This window comes from Mus pahari, chromosome 8 (assembly GCF_900095145.1).
Source record: "Mus pahari chromosome 8, PAHARI_EIJ_v1.1, whole genome shotgun sequence".
NCBI classification, from domain to species: domain Eukaryota; kingdom Metazoa; phylum Chordata; class Mammalia; order Rodentia; family Muridae; genus Mus; species Mus pahari.
The window spans coordinates 60,719,967-60,746,025 of record NC_034597.1 but is presented as its reverse complement, the minus strand read 5'-3'; the positions used below and the strand labels follow the sequence as shown (position 1 = coordinate 60,746,025).

Sequence of the window (26,059 nt, the reverse complement as noted above, 5' to 3'; positions counted from 1 at the left end):
GAGAGAGAGAGAGAGAGAGAGAGAGAGAGAGAGAGAGAGAGAGAGAGAGAGACAGAGCGCCCTAAGGCTTTTCCTGGTATATTTGTAGAAAGAACACTTGTGGCCTGACTGAGGGCAGACAAGGGGAGGAGTGGGCACGTTGAGTGGAGGGTGGTAGTTGGGCATAGGTTTTCTAGGCATAGGTGAGGAGTGAGTCACACAGGACAGTGTGATTCCTTGTCTTAGGTGTTCTGGGAGATCAGGTGGGCTGCCAGGTAGAGGAATGGCAAGCAGGGGATACAAGAGGGGGCAGGACCTAGGAAAGGATGATGGTATGTCGGATGACGATGGTAGAGGCAGAACCAGAAACCTAGAGGTGGCTCACAGAAGCATCCTCAGGTAGACTCAGCAGGGCTGGCTGATGCCTGGATAGTAGGACAGAGAGGAGGGCGTGGAGAAAGAAATTCAGGAGTGACTTCTCATCTTCAGCTTGGGCACCTGGCTATTTGTTTTGTTCTGTCTTTGAGACAGGGTCATGCTGTGTAGCCCAAGCTAGCTCTGAACTCACATGTCTCCTGCTCTTGCCACTGAGTTTGGGGATTACCTGCGTGGGCCACCGTGCTTGGCTGGCAACTGGGCCAATGAACATAGTGATTAGGAGGGGAGAGTGTTCGGAGGAGAGCATTGGCTTTCTGTTGCAGCTCTGATAAGTTTGAAAAGTAGGCTAGAAGACAGCCCAAGCCTGCAGAGCAGGAGCTAGAGTTCAAGGGTCATCACTGGGCCAACTGCACGTGCACATCTGTGAGCCACGGACATGGCATCTGTAAGCATGTGACAGAACACGAGAGTTGACGAGGGGGCTCACGACTGAGCTTTGGACTGTGCAAACACTGACAGGGAAGAACCTGGCAAAGGAGATGGAGGCAGGTGAGGGAAGTGAGACCTGGAGAGCACATGTGTCCCAAGAAAGAGAGTGTGAGGCATTTGGTAGAGTCCTCGACTAACATACAGGAAGCCCTGGATGTAACCCCCAAGCACCACATAAGGGAGCATAGTATCCACGTCTATCATCCAACCAATCAAGAAGCAAAGGCAGAGGGATCAGAGGTTCAAGGACATCCTCAACTGCATAGGAAGCTTGAGACCCTGTCTCAAACACATTCTCTCTCTCTCTCTCTCTCTCTCTCTCTCTCTCTCTCTCTCTCTCTCTCTCTCNACACACACACACACACACACACACACATACACACACACACACACATACACACACACACACACACACTAAATAATAAATAAATAAAATCACCAAAAAGTAAAGAAGTAGGCTGGGGGTTAACCTACATTGAATGCTTTTAGATGCTTCTCAGCCTTCCTAAGGCTGTGACCCTTTAATATAGTTCCTTGTATCGTGGTGACCCCCAACTATAAAATTATTTTTGTTGATACTAGTGTTGGGAATCACAATGTAAATATCTGATATTTATATCTATGATGTGAGACTCTAATGAAAGTGTCATTTGACACCTAATGGGGTTACTGCCCACTTGTTGAGAACCACTGTGTTCCAGAAGAGCAAGATGTGGACCCAGGTATGACCAAATGAACTGACAATGTGGGAGATAACTGTTATCTTGGTAATAAGACCTGTCTGGGTGGGGTTGGGGTGAGAAGGAGTGGGAGGGGCTGAGAAGAGATGGGTCGAGCAGAAGTGGAGATGCTATTAAAGATGGCGTGGAGCACAGCTGAGACATTGAGTGGCTTCCACTAGAGAAGAGAGACTCAAGAGATTTTATTTTATTTTGTTTTATTTGGTGGGTAATACACGGGAATGATTGTAAACCAGTTGGAATCATCTAGTAGAAAGGGGGTGCAGATGGCAGAGAGGAGAAAGGGTCATTGTAAAAGCCAAGTCTCTGCTAAGTCAGAGGACCCAGAACAAAACCAGAGACTGGGTCTTTGTTATGAGCAGGGACAGACGCAGAAGTGGAAGACGCAACAGTAACAAACCCTGAAACTGTCTTCTGATTGCCCATAACTTTTTGTGATTAGAGGCAAGGTTATTAGGAGGAAGGAATTATGGGTAATTTGGGGATAGGGAGAAGAATGGGATACTGTTCTACAGCAGCGTGCTGGTTAACCGTGGCAATTGGGTTTAACTCCGATGAAGATTTAGGCTGGTGATCTCCTCTGGAAGAAAGGAGGAAGAAAGTGATGATGGGAGAGGGTTACAGGCATCTTGGCCCTCTTCTTGACCCGGACACACACATAAGTGTTCCGCATTGTCCAAAGCATCCTAGCAGAGGAGCGTTTATGAAGCTCTAAGGGAATGTGGAGGAAGGCAGCCTGAATTTTTCTACCGTAGGATTACAGGATTGAGTTCGATCTCGAATGATAAGCTGGTAAGGGGTCAGAAAAATCTCTTTTCAGGCAACACAAACGGAGCATGTGGAGGCATGGGACTGCTTGGGAAAGAGATGCCCAAAGTGAGTCTGTAATTTTCTCCTGGGCAAGATCATGCTGAGCTGAGCTAGGAGACAATGAGCCGGCAAGCGAGGTGGTGGAAGAGACAGGCAGAAACGGCCTTTTCGTGCATTTCCCAAGACTTGGGAAATTATCACGTATCTGGGGATGCTGAAGACCATCCAGGGATAACTTGTGGGAAATCAAAGGAAAAGCCCAGGAATTCAAGCAAGTGTGGAGACAAGATGGCAGAGAAGGGAGTTAGTTGAGAATTAGGGAGCCACGGAGCCGTGGACTCTAGGTGGATGGAGTTGAGCCGGCCAGGGTGGCCCTGGGGAGATGTTGATCTACAGAGACTGTGGAAATGGCCTAGGGGGCCACTCATTACTCTAAAGAAAGAGATAAAAAGCACGGTTTGCTAAGTGTTAAAACCCCAAAGGAACAGCGAGCCACATATTAGACACTGTAGAAGCCTACATGTGAGAATTCAAGGATAAGCTCAAACAAGTCTCCAAGGACTCAGGAAGGAAAGATAAGAAGGGGAAACGCCAGGTACCTGTGTGTGTGTGTGTGTGTGTGTGTGTGTGTGTGTGTGTGCTCGCGCGCGCGCGCGCGCGCGTGCATGTATAATCCCTGAGGATTATACAGAAGGAGGAGCCTGCATGTTTGATGCATTCCAGAACTGGTTCTAGCTGAACAGTAAGGAAAACAAACAAGCAAACAAACAAACAAAGTACGGTTATTGTGAAAGAAGAAATTAATCCCCTGAACCTCCCATGCCTTCCTTTTTAGTCACAAACGACATGACTGTCTACGTGAGAATCCCTTTTCAGAAACCCTGAAAACAACTAAGCCAATAAAAAAAAGTGAAGCAAGCTGATACTAAAACACATAAAACTTTTCTACATACTAATAATAGTAATGAAATGTACTTTTAAACCCCATTAAATCCCATTTACAGCTGTAACAAAAATCTAAACTGTCTCAGAATAAACATGATTAAAAATGTAAGACTTACTAAAAAAAAAAAAAACCCACAAAATTGAGTAGCTGGAGAGACATATTCTGCTTTTAAGCTGAAATAAGTATTTTACAAAAACTTCAAGAAAAGGCTTTAATTAATTCATTAATAATTATTTTATTTTTAACTAAAATCTTAAGTAAATAGTTTGCAAACTTCACGCATGATTCTAAGACTTACAATTAAATTTAAGGAACAAGCAATTAAAAGAAAAAATCATCAGAGGCAGCATTGAGAAAGATGACATTGGGATGGCATTGACTTTGGAGACATAAAAATATGTTACAAAGCTAAAATAGTTAGAGCAGCATGGCACTGCAAGATAGGCACAGGAGACCCCATAGTGAGAAACTGGAGTTTCAATCTGTATATTTAATATATGATAGTGGTTTTTAATACTTGCTATTTAATATATATATGCTAAGTCAGAAGGGTAAGGGTGGGTGTTATTATTAATGGTGTAGGGAGTCAGATGTGGTGGCGCACACTTCTAATCAGAGCAGATCTCAATGAGCTCAAGGCCAGCTTGGTGTTGGCCAATGCTAAATAGCAAGACTGTCTCAGGAAAACAACAACAACAACAAAAAAAAAACCAAACCAATTTAATTTATATAAATATTATGGCAATGTCAAAGCTTTATTTCTGTGGCTGTGATAAAACACCCCAACCAAAAGCAACCTAAGGGAGGAAGGGACTTATTTGGTTCCCAGGTGACAGTCCATCATTTTGGGGAACTTGGGACTAAGGGACTCAAGCTTCTGACACATCACACCCACAGTCAAGGGCGCGGGGGAGAACGCAGCCACCCTTGCCTGCTCCTCTGCTGAGATAGCTCCTCACTGTCTTACACAGTTAAGGGCCAGGTCATGGATTGGCATCGCCCACACTCAGACTGGGTCCTTCCCCCTCAGTTATCAATCAAGACAACCCCTCACAGACATGCCCGCAGACCAGTGTGGTCCCTCACTGAAACTCTCTCTCTTCTTGGGTGGTTCTATGTTGTGCTAGGTTTACAGCTAAAATTAGCTGGCACAGAGTTAATTGGCTCGTTCCATGGACTAGATAAATTGAGGTCTCTGTTTCTTTCAGGCATCAGAAAGCTGTCATATTTAAATATGAAATATGAAAGTGAAAAAGACTACCTCTAGAAGCTGGTTTAATAACAGAACATTGAATCCGTGGAACAGAACACACTATTGGAGTGAGATCTTTATATCACTAATGTGAAATAAGCAAGTCGCAGAGCAGTGTGCATGACATCTTAAATGTGAGGAAAACTTTATATATCTAGCTATATATATATATTTATAGATATATCTCCATATGCACAGAAAAATGTCTGGAGAAATACATACCAAACTGTTAACAGTAAATGGCATGAAAGAAAAGATTGATATCATCTGACTGGATATATTTTAAAGTCTTTTATATGGCAGAAAAAATGTTAAATAACATTCAAAGACAACAAATTGAGGAGAGATAGTTATAAAATCTATGAAAAGATATTTAATATACGAAGTACTTTTTTGAATCAATAAGAAAAGGACAAGTAGCAGGTATGGTAGTGCATGTCTTTAAATCCAAGCACACAGGTGGCAGAGGCAGGTGGATGTCTGTGAAGTCAAGGCCAGCTTGGTCTACAAAGTGAGTTCCAGGACAGCCAGGGTTGTTACACAGAGAAACCTTATCTCAAGAAGAAAATAAAAATGAAAGAAAAGAAAGAAAGGACAGACTAATAATCCAGTACAATAGACAATACTCAGTACGTCAACTTTAAAAATAAGAAACACAAGCGATCCATACATGTAGGAACAATTTGTTGACTTTTACTAACAATGGAATACAAGCAAAATGTAAAATCAAACCCTTTGTCTATAAATATGTATGTTTAATATTTTATCCCCGGAGTTTTAAAATACGTAGGATCAAAGGATGAGTTAGAAAAACCAATGAACCCCACAAGTTCGTTGTCTTCTTAAAGAGGAAGGAAGGAACAGAACATTTATCAAAAACATACACACCCTATCTTTAGTTACCCTCCATGTTGCTTTCCTGTCACTGTGACAAATGCCTGACCCATAAATAAATAATAAATAAATAAATAAATAAATAAGTTCAAGGGAGGAAGGGCTTATTTGGGATTAGAATTCGAGGGGATATAGTCCATTGGGGGCAAGCAGGAGCAGGTGGCAGCTGGTCACATGGCTCTCCTTACTTGGAGGCACAAGGAAGCTGGGCCAGGCTCTGAGTCCTCAGGGTGACCCTCTTCCTCCTCAGGGTTCCACAGCCTTCCAAAACAGCGCCACCAGCTGGGCAACGACCGGGTGTTCAAATGCGTGAGACAATGGGTGGCATTTCCCATTCAAGCCACCACACAAGTCATGAAAAGACTAGGAAGCCAGGGAGTACATATGCATGCACGCGACTGACAGCTCTCTTAGGGGTGGAATAATTCAGAATCTTTTTCGTCTTTATGCTTTTCTATATTTTCTAGAGTTTCTGAGAAAAACAAAACAAAACAAAACCCATTTTTTTTTTTGATTAAAATATTTAGGCCTGGGTGGGGGGTGAGGGGATAAAGCCACTGTACAAAGTTCCAGAATCTTCCTTCTTGTTCAGACAGCATCCAGGCGCATTCTTGCCAGTCGTGGGCTTCCCTTCAGTCCTCATCCTTTGGCTTTCCTACTAGTTCATCCCTGTCCCTGCTGTAGCTCTTCTATGCAACTGTTGGCCTCTCTGCTCACTGTGCCAAGAGTCTTTGTAGGTGGCTCTGTGCTGCATGGACCTCCCCACAGTGCTCATCTGCTAGGGGTCACTCCAACAACTACTGTGGTTTGAGTGTGATCCATCCCCCAAGACTTCCTATGCTTCCATTTTGGTCCGCATTGTGATGGTACTGTGGTCCATTAGAACTAAGGGCCATTCATCCATGAGATCCCAGTGAGTCCCCAGTTGCGTTCTGGCTGTCTTCTTTCCACTTGTCTTAAGTTAGGGATACTAGTGCTGTGATGAAACACCGTGACAGAAAGCAACTTGGACGAGAAGGGTTTACTTCACTCACGGCTCCACATAACAGTTCATTATCAAAGATGAGGAGGGCAGAAGCTCAGGCAGGGAAGGACCACAGAAGCTGGTTGAGAGGCCGTGGAGGGGTGCTGCCTCCTGGCTTGCTCCCAGGGCTTGCTCAGCCAGCTTTTATTTATTTATTTTTAATAGAACCCAGGGTCACCAGCCCAAAATGACATCACTTACAATGGGCCAGGCCCTCCCTCATCAATCACTAATTAAGAAAATGCCCTACAGACTGAGCTTATGGAGGCATTTTCTCAGTTGAGGCTCCTTCCTTACAGATAACTCTGGCTCTGTCAAGTTGATATAAACCTAGGCAACACACCATGTGATCCTTGCATGTTCTCTGGCATGGTGATGTCTACTAAAGGGTCCTCACCAGCACCAAGGATACATTTTTGTGATGCCCTTGAATCTCTAGAATGCTGAACCAAATCATCCTCTCCTCTTTATAAACCGTCCCCGCCTTCGGATATTTCGTTAGAGCAACAGAAACTAGACAAACACTGTCACCTCCCTGCTACCTCAGAGACAACCTTTTCAGGAACTCAGCAGAAAAGGAAGGGCTTTGTGGCAATGAGGTTGCAGAGCTCTTTTAAGGGACCCAGGTCACAATGTGTCGTGGTACTTTCCACAACCCTGACTACCAACAGAAGCTCCTAGCAAATATTTAGGAGGGGTGTGTGTGTGTGTGTGTGTGTGTGTGTGTGTATGTGTGAGAGAGAGAGAGAGAGAGAGAGAGAGAGAGAGAGAGAGAGACAGAGACAGAGAGACAGAGAGACAGAGAGACAGAGAGAGACAGAGTGTATGTAGGTTGTTCACAGGGGGAAATAAGGAAACAAGCTCTTCTAGATCTGGGCCAGGCAACTGGAGGGAGATCTGACTGTGGCGCTTACAGGCTAGTGTGGTAACAGAAGAGGCCAGCCGGTCTTCTAGAAGAGGAAACTTTCTTCCAACCCTTTCTGTAAGCAGAGTGGAGGGGAAAGGATGTACAGTCAACATTGAAACAGTGGGAGCCCACTGGGCAGCTGTTCCTCGGCGGCGGCAGGAAATTATAATGTGTGGACAGGCCTGGGGTCAACCTGGAGGGGTCAACCCTGAAGAAAGCCATCTTTCCCCTCCTAGCTAAAGTCATGAGCAACAAACTGGTAAGGAACGGAGCTGTCCTCAGAGACATTTGAACTCACTACATGCGACCTGGCCCAGCCCAGGACTGCTAGAGACCTCTTGGGGACTGAGTAGGGGGAGCAGGATCACAGTGACCTAGTAAGATGCTTGTTACGCAGTGACCTGGGTCCAAGTTCAGCCATCTCTTTCTGGCTTCTTCCTAAAAAAACCCAAAGAGGCTGAGGGAGATGATCTTTATTTGGGTTCTAACATTTGAATCCTGAGCTTTCTAGGCACTAGAAAGGCGGGCCTGTTCATATAATCCAGTGATCCTGTTTCTGGAGTTTGTCCAAAGACTGGAATCCAGGTCTCTGAGAGATAACTATGCTCCTGTGTCCCCCTAGCACAAGTCACAGCAGCCAGGATACAGAGTCATACAAATGTCCACGGAGAAACAATGGTGTTTGTAGATGCTTCTTAGCTTGTAATAGGGTTATATCACAATAAACCATGGCAAGTAGATCAGGCTGAAAATTGAACATGCCTTTATCATATGTAACCTTGCCAATCATAATAGCTTAGCTTAAATGTGTTCAGAAAATGTACATTCACTTGTATTTGGGGAATCACAAGATAGAATTCATGCTATCCCTAGCTTGGGAGCAGTAAAAAGTCAGATTTTCCATTCAACACATATTACTTTCATATTGCCGTAAAGCCAAAAAAAAAAAAAAAAAAAAAAAAAGGCCTTAGTCAAGCCTTTGTAAATCACTGGCCATCTATATACACAACAGACTCTCATTCAGCTTTTCAAAGGGAATGGCTGTAATATGCGGATTACATGAGTGAAGTTTGAGGGTGTTAGCCTTCATAAAAGAAACCGTCATGAAATATCAGATAATAAATGATTCCATCTGGGTGTGGTAGCAGAAACAGACAAACGGGCAAAAGAGGAGAGAACAGAGGTTGCTTGGTAGGAGGGCTTATGGATAATTGCTAATCGATGCCTAAAACGCAATAAACTTTTACTGTAACTTAAACATTAGTTGAGGGTGAATCATTGCAAAGTGGATAAAGTATTAGTTACACAATGAAGTAGAATACAAAGAGGGTTGGGGAGATGGCTCAGTTGGCAATGAGCTTGCTGTGTACGTTGAAGACCTAAGTTAGGATCCCTAGCATCTACACTTTTAAAGAGTCGGTGTAGCAGTGTGCACCTATAATCCCAGCACTGGGGAGGCAGGAAAAGGACAATCCCTGGGGCTTGCTGGCCATCCTGACACACCCGATTGCTGACTTCCTGGTTTCAGGGGAAACCTGTCTCCAGACATAAATGAAGAACAATTGATGAGGATGATCAACATGGACCCCTGGCCTCTACACACTTACATGCACCTGTGCACTGCCCACCCACCCCACCTGCACAATGTCCTGTGTGTGCTTTGGGAAGATCTCCAGGATGGATTGAGTGGGAAAAGCAAGATGAGGGACTATCTTACTTTCATGTTAGCAGTTAAAGGTATTTCTTCAAATGTGCTTGCTTGCCTTTGAATAAACAAATAGTGACTCTAATGTTGCCATGCTAAAACACCACGACCTAGACCACTGATGGAAGGCAGCGTTGATTTGGGTTTGTGGTTCCGGAGGGATAGGGGAGCATCGTGGTGAGGAGTCATAGCAGTAGGCACCAGGCATGGTGGCAACAGCAGTCAACTGGGAACTCAAAAATCTGCCCCAGTGAGATACTTCCTCCAGCAAGGCTGTGCTCTGAATGTAGCGCCACCACCTGGGGATCAGGGGTTCAAATGCCCAAGACTACGGGGGACATTCCTCATTCAGAAACTGCAGGGACATATTTGAAATGATCAGCCAAGTGGCAGAGTGCTAGGGGCAGATAGGATGGTGGGGACAGTGAGGCTTCTACATTGTCATTTGGCTTTTTGGAGCCCTGTGAACACAGGACCTGCTAAAACCCAGACTTCAATTACAATGTAAGGTGGAAGATGCGGTAAGAAGCAGGCCTTCAGGCTTGTTCTCAATCATGCAGACTTTTCAAGAGATGGCCTCATGGCAGAGAGGTTGGGAATGCGTACTCCATTTTGAAGAAAAAAAAATTGGAAAATAACTCTTTTATTTGTTCCAGGGAACTGGCCAGAGTCCCCTCAGAACTTTTGAAACTGCTTGTTGGTGCCGTCAGCCTTGGTGGCCTTGAGCATACTCAAGCGAACAGTCCTGCTCAGGGGCCTGCACTCTCCCACAGTGACAATGTCACTGATCTGTACATCTCTGAAACAGGGGGGACAGGGGCACAGACACATTCTTGTGATGCTTCTCAAAGTGATTGTACCTTCGGATGTAATGGAGATAGTCCCAGCAGATGATGATACTCCGCATCTTCATCTTGGTCACACCACCAGACAGGATCCGATCCCAGATGGAGACATGACCACCGAAGGGACATTTCTTGTCTACGTAGCTGCCCTGGATGGACTCCTTGGGCATCTTGAAGCCTAGAGAGATGTTTGTGTAGTACTGGGGGAGTTTTTCCTCTGCCACTTTCTCCCAGAAAAACATGCTTCTCGCTTTGGAAGATTGTAGGCTGCTTTTGGTAAGCACGCTCCGTCAGAGTGTCTGCTGTTTTCCTGTACTCCATTTTTAAAGGATAAAATACTAGAGTCAAACCTTGTTACAAAGCATGCATGCACAAGGTGTTGGGGGATGAAGTCTGGGGTCATGCCGATGACTTAGAAGCAGAATTAAGCATGAACTTGGCTGTATGTGCTTTTTGTTGTTATTGTTGCTTGATTAATTTTCCTGCTTTGATGCAGGGTCTCATGTAGCTTATCTTGACCCCACACTTTTGATACAGCCTAAGATCATCTTGAACTTCTGTTCCTCCTGCCTCTGCCTCCTGAGAGCTGGGATTACAGGCATGTCTTACCATGCCCTGCTGGTTACACTGCTGGAGACTAGACCCAGGGCTTCATGCATGCTAGGCAAACCCTCTATTCATTGAGCCACATCCCCAGCACCCAGATGAATTCTTAAAATATGGCTACCCATTATAACTGACACATCACAAGTCCACTTCTTTCAACATATATTTCAGCAACTTTCTTGTAATTGAACAACGGTTGTAGAGCTATCTATATGCCACACTGAGAACATTTCTGTCTCCCAGATAACCTTGTGCCTATTTTCTTCCCCAGATCTATGCAGCCACTAATTTGTTTTCTGCACCCCCAAATCTCCCTTTGCCTTTTCTAAGCATTCCATATGAATGGAATCGTGTCACATGTGGTCTTGTGTGCGTAGCTTCTCTTCTTGGCATCCTTCTCGGAAGTTCTTCCACATGGCACCACATATCAATATCTGTCAGTTCCTTTTTTTTTTTTTTCCTTCTTTCAGAAAAGCATCTTACTGCATGTGGAGACATTTTGCTTATCTGGTTAAGGGAGACTTAGGTTGGTTTGTTTAGTACTAGTGATGCAGACATGAACACTTTCATGTCTTGGTGCACATGTTTGTCTTCATTTCTCTTGGGGAGATGTGTGGAGAGGGATTTATGTGTAGGGTGGTGTACTGGTTATCTCTGCTAAACTTGACACAACTTAGAATCACTCAGGAAGAGACTCTAAATGAGTGACTGTCTGCATTAGGTGGTCTGTGGATAATTGTCTTAAGTCGATTGATGTGGGAAGACCTAGCCCATTGTGGGCAGCACCATTCCCTAGGCAGGAGATCCTGGAGCATATAAGAGGGGAAGGAATCAAGCGGAGTAAAAGCAAGCAAAGCACATGCCGCCATCACCATGAATGGAGCCTCTCTGCCCTGCCTCCCCAACACAGTGGGCTGAAACTGTGAGCCAAAATAACTCTTTCTCCCCTGGGTCACTTCTACCAGGTCTTTTGGTCACAGTAGCACAAAATGATAGTACACAGCCCAAGCTGACTAAGACAGATACCAAGGCTGAGTCAATGTTGTGCCAACGTGGATATGAACGTGAGCCTCTCCAGTGCCCCTTCCTCTCACCTGGTCATTTATACAGTCCTCTTCCCCAGAGAGAAGGAGGGATGTCAACATAATCCTGGGGCAGATTATGAGCATGTTTCAGTAGCCCTTAGGACAGTCATGAGTCCTAGAATCACTGAAAAGATGAAGCCCGTATTGACCCTGTCTCTTATTTTCTGGTGCTTTTGATGACCAGGAGAGACAGCTTCTGCTAGAGCTGGCCACTTCTCAAAGAGAACACACACGGTCTTCAAAGGCAAGCCGACCTTGCTGAGGCTCACAACCTCAACCACCTTTCTTAGAAGGTTGAGCCACTCTCCCCGATGGAATCATTGTTCTGGTTCGTGTTTGGTTCCTGGGATAAAAATCAGCTTGGGGAGGAAAGGACTTGTGTGGTTTACAGGTTAACGTCTATCCGTGAGGGGAGACAAAGCAGAGACTCAAGGCAGTAGCTGGAAGCAGAAAAGCATGGAGGAACGCTGCTTATTGGTTTGTTCAGCTGCCTTTCTTCTGTAGCTCAGCTCCTCCTGCCAAAGGAGGACACCACCTACAGTGGGCTGGGCTCTCTTTTATCAATTAGCAAGTAAGAGAATAATGGCACAGGAGATCGTATGCCAGTCTGATGGAGGCAATTCCTCCATGGTTGATCATGTTTGTTTCCAGTTTACAAACTATGACTAGCACGGCAGAGGGGTGGGCTTGCGAGCATCCAGCAGAACTGTTTAAGCCGGTCGATCTTAACCCTGTCCGAATGCTTGCCTTGCTCTCCCCTATCTGGCAAAACTGTAATGGAGAGGGATCTCTCAACATTTGAGTGGTGGAAGCTTAATGGAGTTTGGAGGTGGGGCCTGTGGAGATAAGGAGGGTTAGATGAGATTGTGAGGGCAAGGCCCTTAGGATGACATTAATGGATTTGTAAAGATAGTGTCATGGTGTGACATGCTCTTACCGTGTTCTCAGCCTCCAGAACCATGAGCCAAAGAGAGCTCTACCCTTCACAGCTACTGAGACCGTGGTATTTGGTTATAGCAACAGCAAGCACACCAAGACTCAATGCTTCTTCTGCCTTGTTCCCTCTGCCTCATGACCTGCCACCCGCTTCTTTGTGTGACCCTTCCTGGTATGCAGCACTTTGTGTCTTGAGACAAAAGCTTACTCCTCGGTCACAGTCCTTTCTGCTTGCCTGTCTTGCCACTCTCAAGTAAAACCAGCCCCAGGTCAATCTTTGAGCAGGGCTCTTGACTCATGTCTCGTGCCAACTGTCTATGAAGTCCAGTGGGGACTTACAGGGACATGGGACATGTGTTCCCATTTCCCAAGGACCTTGTACGTGGCTTGTTGCCTATAGCATTCCTTCAGTGGAATTTGGGCTGAGAGGGCCAGGTCAGATTCACGGTCAAGTTTAGTGTGTGTGTGTGTGTGTGTGTGTGTGTGTGTGTCTGTCTGTCTGTCTGTCTGTCTGTCTGTCTATCTATGTACACAACTATGGAATCCAGAGGTCAACGATGAATCACTGTTTTCTGAGACAAGGTCTCACATTGATCCTGGAGTCCACCAGTTGACTAGACTGTCTCCTTAATGAGCCCTAGAGATTCTGTTTCCACCTTGATGCACCAGGATTATAGATGTCACACCTTGCCATTTAAGTGGGCACTGGGGATGCAAATTCAGGTCCTTATGCTTGCTAGGCAGATGCTTTACCCACTGAGCCCTGTCCCCAGCCCTTAAAGAGCCCTGTTCTCCAAGATGATGCCTAATCCTGCCTGGGTCTGAGTATCACCTGTGGTGGTTTTCAGAGTGCCAGGGCTAGGCTCCACTTCCCTGCCAGATGTTTGGATTTACAAACACCCAGGCTTTGGCACTGAGTTGGCACCCTCCCAAGGGAGTTATCATTACAGAGATAGGCACAAGAACCACAGCCCTAAAGTCTGGTTCCCTCAAAGTCCTCAACAAGTCTCGTATCATAACCACACAGGTTCCTTTCCTCCTGTTCAGGGCACTTTGCCTGGGGCAGGGCGGGGTCGGGGGGGGGGTGAAAGGAGCTTGTGTCTTCTTCATAAGGAAGTACGCCTCCCATGGGACTCAGCTGTGGTCCTTGGGAGAGGACTTGAGCACCCATGGAACAGCTGAAGTACAAACACAGTTGCCCTGGGCTCCCACGGCTTGTGATGATGATGGGTGGAACACAAATTTAGCCTGCAGTGGGTAGAGGCTTGAGCCACCCCCACAGAGTTCTGCATGGGAAATCTAGTTAAGAACCTCCTTCCTGGGAGGCTGCAGTGAGCAGCTGATCCTCACTGGGAAGTGAGCCTAACAGGATATCAGCTAGGCACTGCCCTGAAGCCCCAAGCCTTTCCATACCAGGACTAGCTCCTAGTCCATTGGACCCTTTCTTTGCCCAGTGCTGAGGAAGGAGTATCCATGATGGGTGAACAGGGGAGGCTCCACCCAGAATCTGGGACTCCCATCATGTGTTGTGGATTAATTGTTTCTCTTATGACAATGACCAAATACAAGCAAGCTAATAGGTCTATCATAGCTCACAGTCTGGGAGGATGTGGTCCATCCTGGTGAAGGAGAGTGAGGCGGAGGCAGAGAGCTATGAATGTCACTGCTCAGTTCATTTTTTCTGTCCAGGACCCCAGCTCATGGAATGGGGGACACCCCATGTCCCCGAGGTGGGTGTCCTTCACAGTTAAACCTTTTTGAGAACACCCTCATAGATATACCCTGAAGTGGGTTCCCAATAGCGATTCTAAATCCGGTCAAGTCGGTAAGGAATAGTAACCATCACACTTCGACATGTTGGGAAGTGGTGCTGTGTGTGTTTACTGACTTTTGATGTCAACATGACCAGGTAAATCCTGGATAGAAACAACTGGTGGGAGGAAAGAGTCATGTTGGCTCATGGCTTCTGAGGCAAGGTGACATTCACCATGAAGGCAGGTGAAATTCACGACAGCAGGAAGCTGTAGTAGAGCCTCCTTATGAGAGGCAGATAAAAGGGGCTGGAACCAAGGGCCAGGCTCTAACCCTCAAAGGTGAACCCCTTATGGACTGCCAACCAGACCCCACCCACCTAGAGATGCTTAGCCTCCAACAACAGTGCTACCAGCTAGGGACAAATGCAGAAAGCATGGGCCTAAGGGATCCGCTTCAGATCCAAACCATCACACTGTGCGTCAGCTGTCCCTCTCCCTCCCTTTCTCTGTTCCAGAGGCAGGGGGAATGAAATATTAGGTTTCCTAGGACCTGTTGTAATGAAGTAAGGCATCATGTGGTCAAGATGTCAAAGAAAGTCTCTGGGGAGGAGGTCTCTCCCCAGGCAAAAGGCAACGTTACTAAGTGAATCCTTTTCCTTTGCCCATCTGCCTTCCTTCTGGGATGTAGCTGTGATGTGTGTGTGTGGCAGCCATCCTGCAACCAAGAGGGGACAAACACAAAGAAGAAGTTCCTTGTACTGACAGTGAAAAGCAAAAAAAAAAAAAAAAAAAAAAAAAAAAAAAAAAAAAAAAAAAAAAAAAAAAAAAAAAAAAAAAAGGGCATGAGGATCTTGAATCTGTTTAAGGTGGCCAGCCCCTAGAGCTGTGTGATTCTTAGCTTTCTTAATGCTGGGACCCTTTAATAACAGTTCCTCATGTTGTGCTGACCCCCAACCATAAAATTATCTCGTTGCTGCTCCATAGCTGTAATTTTGCTACTGTGATGACTAGTAATGTAGATATCCCATATGCAGAATATCTGGTATGTGGCCCCCATGAAAAGGTCATTCAAGCCTCAGTGGGGGGAGGGGGTCACGACCCACAGGTTGAGAAATGTTGCCCTAGACTCTTAGTATGCAATGAACCCTTCAGCTTGGGTTGCAGGGATTTACACATTCCTAGTGACATAGATGCCCACTTCCCATGCTTGTTTAGGCAAGTAGGGACTAGAGGCTGTCTGTCTGAAAGCCATGCTGATGTGTAGAGGTTGCCTGAGTCAGCGCCAGGGGACCTGACTTCTAACCCTGGTTCTTCATCAAAATGAAGGCCATTTACCCTCTCTGGGGCGTGTTCTACTACGTTGAAAACCAGTCACAGTGTCTGCTTCCCACCACATGATTGTTCTTGATATAGAGTGAATTATAAGCATAAGATATTTTTTTAGCAATGTTTAGGGGGCCAGGTTAGGTTCTCATGAACAAGTGTCACAGTGTCTGATCTCAGAGGTTCCTAGAGCATTGGTTATCTTGATGTAACTTTTTCTAAATGTCTGGTTCTCAAAGCTCAAGTGTGGGAACACTAGTGAACACAGACTGTGGCATCCCACACGCAGCTTCCCCTTTTCTCTCTCCATATCCCTAGGAGGACTGAGCTCTCTCAGAATGGATGGACTGTAGAATCCTGGAGTGCTAGAATGACCAGGGCTGTGTGTCTCCATTGGGAACCTAACAAGGGCTGTCTAGCATCTTCTACAGCTTCTGGGTCTTGGGTGCCCCTCAATGGTCTAGGAATGCGACTTTCTTGGGTTCCTCTTAGATCCTTATAAATAGCCATGTCTCACAGAGCCAATAAAAGCTTTCTGGAAACATACACGTTCTTCAAGCATGATTGTAGAATGAGCCCCATCCTTCTCACACACAGTAGCCTCAGACTCTCAGAGTCAACACATTCTCCAGCTACCTTCTGTTTGAGCACAAGTCCCTAGTGTCTTTGACGGCTCTGTAGTATATCTGATACTCGCTGTGGTGGTTTGAGTAGATATGGCCCCCATAGACTCATGTGTTGAAGGCTTGGCCCATAGAGAGTGGCACTATTAGGAGGCGTGGCCTTGTTTGAGGAAGTGTGTCACTGTGGGAGCAGGCTTTGAGGTCTCCTGTGCTCAAGCTACATCCAGTGCGGCACACAGTCTCCTTTGCCTGCCTGCAGATCAAGATGTAGAACTCTCTCGGTTCTGTCTCTAGTTACATGTCTGCCTGGATGCTGCCATGCTTCCCGCCCTGATGATAATGAACTAAACCCCTGAAACTGTAAGCCAGCTCCAGTGATATGTTTGCCTTTATAAAAGTTGTTGTGGTCATAGTGTCTCTTCACAGCAATAGAACCCTAACTAACACGCCTGGCCTGAGTGGTTCTCAAACCACAGAGGAAGCGATGTGTCAACAGCCACAGTAGGAAGGGCCCCGCCCGATTCCAGCTTAAAGGTGCAGACGAATGGGTGTTGCCCAGGAGAAGGTGGGATAGAAGTGTGAATCTTCATAAAAAAAAAAAAAAAAGTATGTGTGTGTGTGTGTGTGTGTGTGTGTGTGTGTTTGCAATGCTGGGGATGAATAGAGTCTAAGAAGTCATAGACTAGACAAGCACTCTATGACTGAGCTACATTTCCAGTACGAAAAGGTAATCCCAGAGACTGAAGGAATGACCATCCAGAGACTGCCCCACCTGGGGATTCATCCCATAGACAGTCACCAAACCCAGACACTATTGTCGATGCCAACAAGTGCTTGCTGACAGGAGCCTGATACAGCTGTCTCCTGAGAGGCTCCAGCAGGGCCTGACAAATACAGAGGTGGATGCTCGCAGCCAACCACTGGACTGAGCACAGGGTCCCCAATGGAGGAGCTAGAGAAAGGATCAAAAGAGCTGAAGGGGTTTGTAGCCCCATAGGAGGAACAACAATATGAACCAACCAGTACCCCCAGAGCTCCCAGGGACCAAACCACCAACCAAAGAACACACATGGCTCCAACCACATATGTAGCAGAGGATGGCCTTGTCGGTCATCAATGGGAGGAGAGGCCCTTGGTCCTGAGAAGACTTGATACTCCAGTTGTAGGGGAATGCCAGGACAGGGAAGTGGGAGCGGGTGGGTTGATGAGCAGGGGGAGGGGAGATGGGATAGGAGGTTTTTGGAGGGGAAACCAGGATAGGGGATAACATTTGAAATGTAAAGAAAGAAAATATCTATTAAAAAAGAAAAAAGGCAATCCCTCTCTTTCTCTGCCTCTCGAGTGCTTGAATTAAAGACCTGACACACGCCCTACCTGAGAAGTAGTATGAGGGAGAATCAAGGGTTGGTGGTGGCAGGTGACACAGGGTCAGGTCAGTCAGGCAAGTTGCCTGAACTCTCTGGGCACCATGTTCACTCTTTACCAGGTGGGTAAAATAATAATTCTTTTCTCTTAAGTCAATATGCATATCGGGAGTTAACAAATGGCTCCGAATAGAACCTGGTGCAGGTCAAATGACCAAGAAAATTCTAGTCACGAGGAACAAATGACCTCCTTTAAAGTTCCAATCCATGTCTCAGGTCTCTAAACTTCACCCTCTTCTTTAACACAGAGGGACAGACAGACACAGCATGGGGAGTGAGGGGGTAGAGGGACGGAGGGACAGATGGACAGTGGGCAGATTTGAGGGTCTATGTTTTTTTGGACTAGAGCTGTAATCGAGGGCCTCACCCATGTTAGGCATGTGCACTGCCTTCGAGCCACACCCTAGCAATCAGAGTTGACTTCTACTTACAGCAATACGGACCCCCAAGATATACTTGTTGGTAATGTGTTCTGGAGTCCCCACTTTTCAGCTGTGCTGTCTAATACTCTGGAGACACTGGTCCCTGCTATAGCATCTGTCCATTCAAGATGTCCAGGGGAAGGGGCGTTTCCTCTCAGCTCACGTGGCCGTACGCCAAAAGGCTGCAGGCACGCCTAGTGATGAGTTCAAATCCTGGTCAGTTCACTTTCTTGTCCTTTCCTTATAGCTGGAGTGTTCGGACCCCTCTGGGACACTGAAACTTCTCTGTTAATAAAGCCAAGTGATCTATTTAAATGTCAACGTCTCATTAGCGGCTGAGCGGACCACAACAATCACTGCGTGCTGATTGACAAATTGAGAAAAGCATCCATATTGCCCAGGAGGCAGGAGCAGAGGAAAGCGGAGACAAAAAAGAGGACAGGGAAGGGCAGGGCAGCAACTGTGCCACATCTAGCTGCACGGCCACGTTTGTGTCTCCACCATGGCTCATCCTTCCTCGTCCTCTGCCTTTTCTCACGAATAGCAATGTCACCACTAGTCATCAAGTGCTAATCTTTGGATTCTTCCTTCTGTGGACTTTTAAGGTCTGCGATCCACCCTGGCTCCTCTCCATTCCTGCTGACACATCTGAGAGGTTTGGGGAAGCTCGTGTCTCCACAATTTCCTCAGCTTCCTGGCGGTTAGTTTCCCCTTTTCCCACTCAAGTGGCCCTTGCTGGCTAGGGGAGTGGCCCAGTGGGATCTTGGTACAGTTATTCTCAACAATGAGCAAGTAAACCAACCGGATTTACACTGTAGCTCCCTTACGTGGGTAGCTATTCACAACCTGGTGCCAACCCAAGGTCGCTGGACTTATAATTGAAAAGATGTCCAGGCCTGGCTGTGACAATGGCTGCCTGGGATACCCTTAGAAAGCAACTGGCCGCAGACCTCAGACTATGCCCAGCTCTCATCCATCCCGGCGTGGGAGACCTGGTTCAGCTCACCCGGCTATCTCCAGCATCCTTCATGCCACTTTCTCCCCGTGGGGGTCTTCTGTGCCCCTTGACCCAGAGAAATGAAGCCCAATTGCATCCTGCTTGCCGGTTTGATGGGCGTGTCCACATCTTGAGCTACATTTGTGCCTATATAGGCACAGCGCTGTCCTAGGGTTACTTATTCTGGTTAAATATCTGACCAGAAGCTACTCAGGGAAGTAGAGCCCTTTCATTTTGATTTTAGGGGATACAGTCCGTCCTGGCGGGGAAGGGATGCTGGCGTGAACACGAGGTAGTGGAAGCTGAGAGAAAGCAGAGAGCAGACAGGAAGTGGGGCCCGGGCTCAAGACTCACCCCCAGACCCCACTTCCTCCAGTGAGATTCCACCTCCTGCAGGCTGTGGAGCCTGCCCAAATAATGGTGCCACCACCTAAGAGCCGGTGGGAGACGTTTCATGGTCAGAGTCCCTCTTCCTAGGTGACGATTTTCTTCCACGCACAGTAGGTGCTTAAAAAGCATTTCTGAAATAAATTTACCGATATCCCCTGTTGTGGATAAGACTTGGTTTCCCACATGTTAGTAAGGGTGAAGCGATGTTTTTGGTTCCAGAACTGGGTGAGGCCCTGCACTGGGCCATTCACTGGGGAGCTTTGGTGGCCCGCTTTCCCCCAGCCCCCAGGAAGTCAAGAGCAGTTTGGAAGTCCCCTGCCCCCCCCCCCCCGCCCAAGTATCCATTGAAATCACTGACCCACTGGCTTCCACTATCACCAGCACACTGAACGTTTGCTTGAAAACCAGGCCCGTGACTCTGTCGGCCCAGGACGTGGCGATTGCCCAAATCCAAGCCCGGGCTATCCTGTCAGGCCTGCGCTGAGCTGTGTGGCTTTGCTTCCTCTGCGCCAGGCCCAAGCCGCTGCGGGTCTCCAGGGCCCCTAGTGTGAAGGAATTTGAGTTCTAACTTTAGGTGGCTACGTGGCTGATGTCTGTTTGTGAATATCTCATTCCTCCTTTGGGTGCCCAGCTGGTGGGAACAGAACGGTAGTCATGGGACTGTCATCGTGTGCTGTCCAGGTTAACATGTAGCGTTTCTATTACTATTAACAGACTTTCTGCTCCTCACTCCATCTGTTCCTGAAATAATTGCAGTTGTACAGACCATGCCTTCGCTACAGGCAAGCTCTGGGGAAGAGGGTAGTGCTTCTCTGAGGAGGGAAAAAAAAAGTGTTAAAAAATAACAGCAAACACGAGAAGAGAGTGGGAATAGAGAGAGCAGTAGCTTTCCAATTTCTTTCGGATTCCGGCCTGCAAAGGCGGCGTTTTTTCACACTCATCGGGGTGACCAAGCCCAGCTCCACGGGGTGAGTGAGTCGCTGGGCTGGTGGCTCAGCCTTTTGGAGACACGGTTGGTGGCCGAACGAACGGTTGGACAGACTGAGGTGGGGACGCTTTGGTCTGAGCGGAAGCGCTAGGGAGGCCAGAACCCTCAGCAAGAGACGGGGCATTGACTGGACCCTGGATGTCCTGCTCAGGGCTCTGGAAGGTGACACGACCAGGAAGGGATGACAGAGGACCAGGACAGGCGAGGGCAGGAGGAGTCTGTGTTTCAGAGCAGGCTCTGTCTGGGCTTCTGTTCCTCCACACACAGAGTTAGTGAGGGGGAACCTTAGAGAGACATTAGGGCAATGGATGAGTTACTACAAAATATCCAGATTCTTCCAGGGGCGGGGGTGACTAACACAAAGAACCTAGTGTACTAAACACAGACTTTATTAAACACACGCACAGCAAATCTTGGCAGGTGCCACATGCTTTGAGCGTGAACCTGGTATGGGGTTTTCTCCCCGTGGGATGTAAAATTAGGTCTGTGACTCCCAGTTAGGACTTGTTCTGACACCTCCCCTTTCTCTACCCAGCTCCTATACGTGAGCTACCCAACTCGTACGGTCTCCTCTCATCTCTTGAGGCTGAAGACAGAGCTAATCTATGGCCCCAGCCCCTCTTGGGAGGAGGCACCCCTGGATTCTTAGAGAGGATGCAGCGTGTGGATGAAGCCAGCTGTGTGCTTTCTTCGTCTTTTTCCAATGTCAGGAGAGTGTTTCAAAGAAACTCACAGAATGTGATGAGACCATTGTAAATAAGACACAGGCTGAGGGGGGGAAATTTTGTGTGTGTGTGTTTTGGGGGATGGGAATAAGACATACTATTCTGCTCTCTAAATCCATCAAAAGATTCAAACAGGGTCTGTGAGATGGACCAGCGGGCAAACACGTGTGCTGTGCAGGCCTGAGGACCTGGGTTTGATTCTTCAAACCTGTGGAGGAAACACAGAAAGTGGGAACTGACTCCCCAGAGTGGCTCTGTGACCTCCACACACATAGTGGCACATGTGCCTCTACACCCTCCTCCCACACAATGATAATAAGTAAAAAAAAAAAAAAATTGATTTAAATAACTATTTTGGAAGGGTTCAGAGAATAGGCCAGAGAAGGGGCAGGCCTACTGGTGCTTACCACATTGCCAAAAACTTTGCACAAAAATGTTGAGACAGATTCTGCCTATTTTTCACCTGCTGATGTGACCAGACTGCTCTTGGGCTTTATAACAGTCCCTGGGTATCTCAGGGACTTTATTGGAGGTGTGGTTGAAACCTGGACCCCACCAGGTGGTGGTCCCAGAACAACCTGCATCTCTGAGGAAGAAGTTGGAAGTGACACTGCCCAGAGTGTCAGGGTCCTAGGAAAGCCCACCTGCTCTTTTCACAGATCTGACTGAGGAGAGAGAGAATTGGTCCCTTGAGACAATGTCTATGCATGGTATTTCTGCCATCAACAGGCTGCACATAGATATATAATCTCTTAATATGATAACGGGGCTGAAAAATTCCTCTGGCACTATTGCGCTGTGGTGCAGGCCTGTAATCTAGCACTTGGGGGCTGAGATGGGAGGATATCAGGGTTGAGGTCAGCTTGGCTATAGCATAAGACCCTGTTTCAAAGAAAAAATGTGTATTGTATAACCAGTGTGCTCACTTTGGTGGCGTGCAAGCAAAGATGCTGTGTTATCACTCCTATGAAGAATGGTATAGACAATTGCCTATGGTCCCTAATGATACTAAAGAATACAGTTTCTTCTTTGCATATCCACTCTCATTGTTATGTTCAGGTATAGTCCTTCTTGGCAAAGAACAAAACAAAAACCAAACACAAACAAGATAACAACAACCAAACTCCAGGGACGGCTAAGGAGGTGGCTCAGTCAGAGAAGTGTTTGTTTCATAAACATGAGAGTCTTGAGTTCAACACCCCAGGACCCACATAGAAAAGCCCATGTGGTGCCCATGCTTGTAATCTCAGCACTAAGAGGGTGGCAACAGGCACATCTCTAGGGTTGTTGGTCAGCCAGCTGAGCCTCCGTGGCAACCCCCAGATCAATAAGACACTCTTTCTCAAAGGACAAGGTCAAAGAACATGGCGTCTGAGGAGTGACGCCTAAAGTTGACCTCTGACCTCCATCCAAGTGTTTGTCCGTGTGCATGTGCATCCTCACTCACAAGTGCACCCACACACATACGCACCCCTCATACAATTGCAAACAGCACATGCTGTGCGGCCATTGGCCGCCTCCACAGCTCCTTCTTCCTGTTTTCCTTTTCTCATTTGTTTGTTTGTTTGTTTGTTTGTTTGACTCAGGGTCACACGTGTAGCCCTGGCTGCCCTGGAGCCAAGCTATGTAGACCAGACTGGCCCCACACTTAATGAGAGGCCGGCCACCTGCCTCCTCTGCCTCCCAAGTGCTGGGATTAAAGGAGCGCACGCCACACCCAGCCCTTCTCTTTGTCTCTTGATTGCGTGGAAAAGGCACAAGCCGTGTTTGCTTACACTAAATCTGGTTTAGTGTGAGTGAGTACACTCTAGGATGGTCACACCATGATGGGGTTGCCTAAAGACTCGTTCCTCAGAGCACGGCCCTGTTAGTAAGTGACACATGGATACCGGCACATGGTTCCTGATGCACACAGGATATAGAGTGATCATGCAGGCTGAATGCTGGTATCAAGCATATAAGCTAGAGAACAAAGAGTACACCCTGCCAAGAAGCTGACCACAGTGGAAAAAACTCTTCCATAGACAGCCAACTCCAAGCAGGGTGTGGCGGCATGGACCTGTAAGCACCGCCATTTGGGAAGGGGGAGGAAGAAAGGTCTCCAGGGGAAAGCCAGCCTGGGCTGTGTAACAAGACAAAGGCTTTTCACAAGCTGACTTAAATACTTTGTCACTGGCAGAGAACATTTAAAGATACCAACAAGCAAGGCTCCTTCTCTGCACCTCTTCTCTGCATGCTCCTCTGAGTTTAATTCTCCTTTATGTGCACGGTCAGGAAAGGAACCTCACATCGGACCACTAGGAAATTGGATACGCCACAGGAAATCCTTGGCCTGTGGAAATGTCACCTTATGAATGTAAGTCTGGATTCACTGAGAGGGCAGAGAAGTTAAGTGGGTTAAAGCCAGGTCAATGCCAGGTGGGAGTGGCTACAGAGGGTTCCCAGGAGACAGTGGCCCAAAGGTCTCCTGCAACCCAAGAGGACAAAGGAAGGTTGAGATCCAGTGGTTAAGTCACCAGTGCACCTCAGCCCAGAATCTGAAGGCTCTGTGCTCATTTGGAGCCCTGGTCCATGGAGAGGGACATCCCCAAGGGGGTCTTACAGAATGATACAAAGATGATGTGAGAACCAACAAACAGAAGTTGAGATGTACCTGTGCTTCACATTACCAAGAGATAAGGGGCACAGTCTTGGCCCCCAGAACTCTGGGAGGCGGGGCTAGAAAGACTTAAAGAAGCAGCTAGCTGACAGATGAAAAGAACTGCTAACCCACACTGTGGGGGGCAGTTCCTCCCATTGGTGAACCTCAAAAGTGAGACAGGCTGGAGACACAAATCCCTCCAAAAGGTTTTGGGGAAACCTGTGGGTGGTTCAGTCAGGATGTGCTTGGGGACTCTTGGGGACGTGGTGACTCTTTTTGAGGAGGTTCACAAAGAACGTGTTGGCCAGAGGCGGCACTCACAGACTTAACAGTCCAGGCCTGACGGGGACCTCGAGTCCCAATCCGACACTCTTGTCAGACCGAAGGAGACGGAAAATATCCCAAGCAGATAAAATAAGGGTTATACGAGGCGGTCTCTGGTCCTTACAAACTCAGAAGCCCCACATTTATGTGTCGTTAGAGGAAGCCTTTAAAAAAGAGAGAGAGAATTAAACACAACTGTGATAAAATGGAAGGCATATGCCTCTGTCACCAGGCCAGGAGCCCAGTCAGTTTACAGAGACAAATGAGAACTGTGCAGGGCCATTCTGACCACCTCAGAAGCAGGCTGTGCCTCACTCGCACACACAGCCTGTGCCGCCTCACAGAGCCGCCCCCCCCCGTGCCCCCCCCACACGCACAGCATCCAGTGCTTGTCTTAATGGTCGGTTATCTAGGAAACCTCAATCGGTGTTGAATGGGGGACTATTTTACAGTGAACCCCACAAATTACAGAGCTGGTCCTGGTTGGGAACTACGCATCTGGCACAATAATTGGGAGAAAGGGGGGTCGCAGAAAGGCTAAGGAAAAAGGCCAATCGAGGCAGCTGGATCCAAATGATACCAGGCAGCGAAGCATGTATAGAGGGACAGTTTCCTAGGTAACGGGTTGCTCCATCTAAGTGTCACACACATGCTTTGCTAAAAACAATTTCTAATAGCTGGGAATAAAACAGAGACCTGGCTCTAGGAACATGGAGATGGTGCTCAAGGACTGACTATACGGCCTACCTGTGTATGGAATCATCTAGAAGAGAGAGGGACAGAGACAGACAGAAAGGGGGAGGGGTCATTGAGCTCCTTCTCAAGTAGATGTTTTGGGGCTTTCGAGTGGCAGCCTCTCTGCAGATGATCACAGAATGCTTCTTAGAAAGACCCTCAAGTGGTGGCCTGAGCTTCTGACGGGGGCCACTCCTGAGGTCACTGGGGGGGCTTGAAGAGCTTCTACACAGGACTGATACGGTTTCAATGTGAAACTCCCGTCACCCATCCCCACCAGCTTGTGTGCTTGATACTTGGTCTTCAGGGGGCTGTGGAGAGGCTGGTCCTCTTGGAAGTATGTGTTAAGGGGTGGGCACTGAGATCTACACCCTACTCTGGTTCCCATCTGAGCTCTGCTCTTTCATGTACTAAAATGTGTGTGGCACACCTTTAATCCCAGCATCCGGTGGCAGAGCGGGGTAGGGGGTAGGAGCAGGTGGATCTCTGTGATTTCAAGGCCACCCTAGCCTACACAGAGAGTCGTAGGTCAGCCAAGGATAAATACAGTGAGACCCTATCTCAAACAAAATGTAAGGAGTTCCTGTTACATGTTCCCTTTCTTTGCCACAAACCCCCATTAAGCCGGCACACCATGAGAAACTGTATCCCCTGAAACCCCTGAGCTAAAATAAGTCTTCCCTCTCCCAAGCTGCGTTGGTCAGGTATTTAGTCACAGTGTGAGGAAAGCAGCTAAGACAAAGGTGACAGTGACTCCGTGAAAGGGGACATGACAAGAGAGATCCTCTCACTTCTCCAAGAACCACTTGGAAGCAACATTTATAAAAATCACTTTCTTTGGGGAGGGTCTGACTTTTCCATCTTCAAAGTTAGTGTTCTCAAAATGCCATTGGAAAGTGGTGGCAGGAGGGGGTGGGAGGGGGGAGGCAGGTGCCATGGGAATAGTTAACCAGACAGCTCCGGTGGCCCTGGAAACAATTGCACAGGAAAACCCAAGGTGGGGCTTCCCTTGCCATTTCTCCAGTCACCTGTGCAACTACAGGCAGATGTTTGTCAACTGAGAGAAGGTATTTATTTATTTATTTATTTATTTATTTATTTATTTATTTATTTATTT

At 47.3% G+C, this 26,059-nt stretch overlaps 1 protein-coding gene and 1 pseudogene across 1 annotated transcript in view; both read right to left on the bottom strand.

Moving 5' to 3' along the window:
- The window catches only part of Pebp4 (phosphatidylethanolamine binding protein 4), a 217,710-nt gene that overhangs the window by 96,874 nt on the left and 94,777 nt on the right, over positions 1-26,059 (bottom strand). The window lies entirely within an intron of this gene.
- Positions 9,800-10,290, bottom strand: LOC110325684 (annotated as a pseudogene).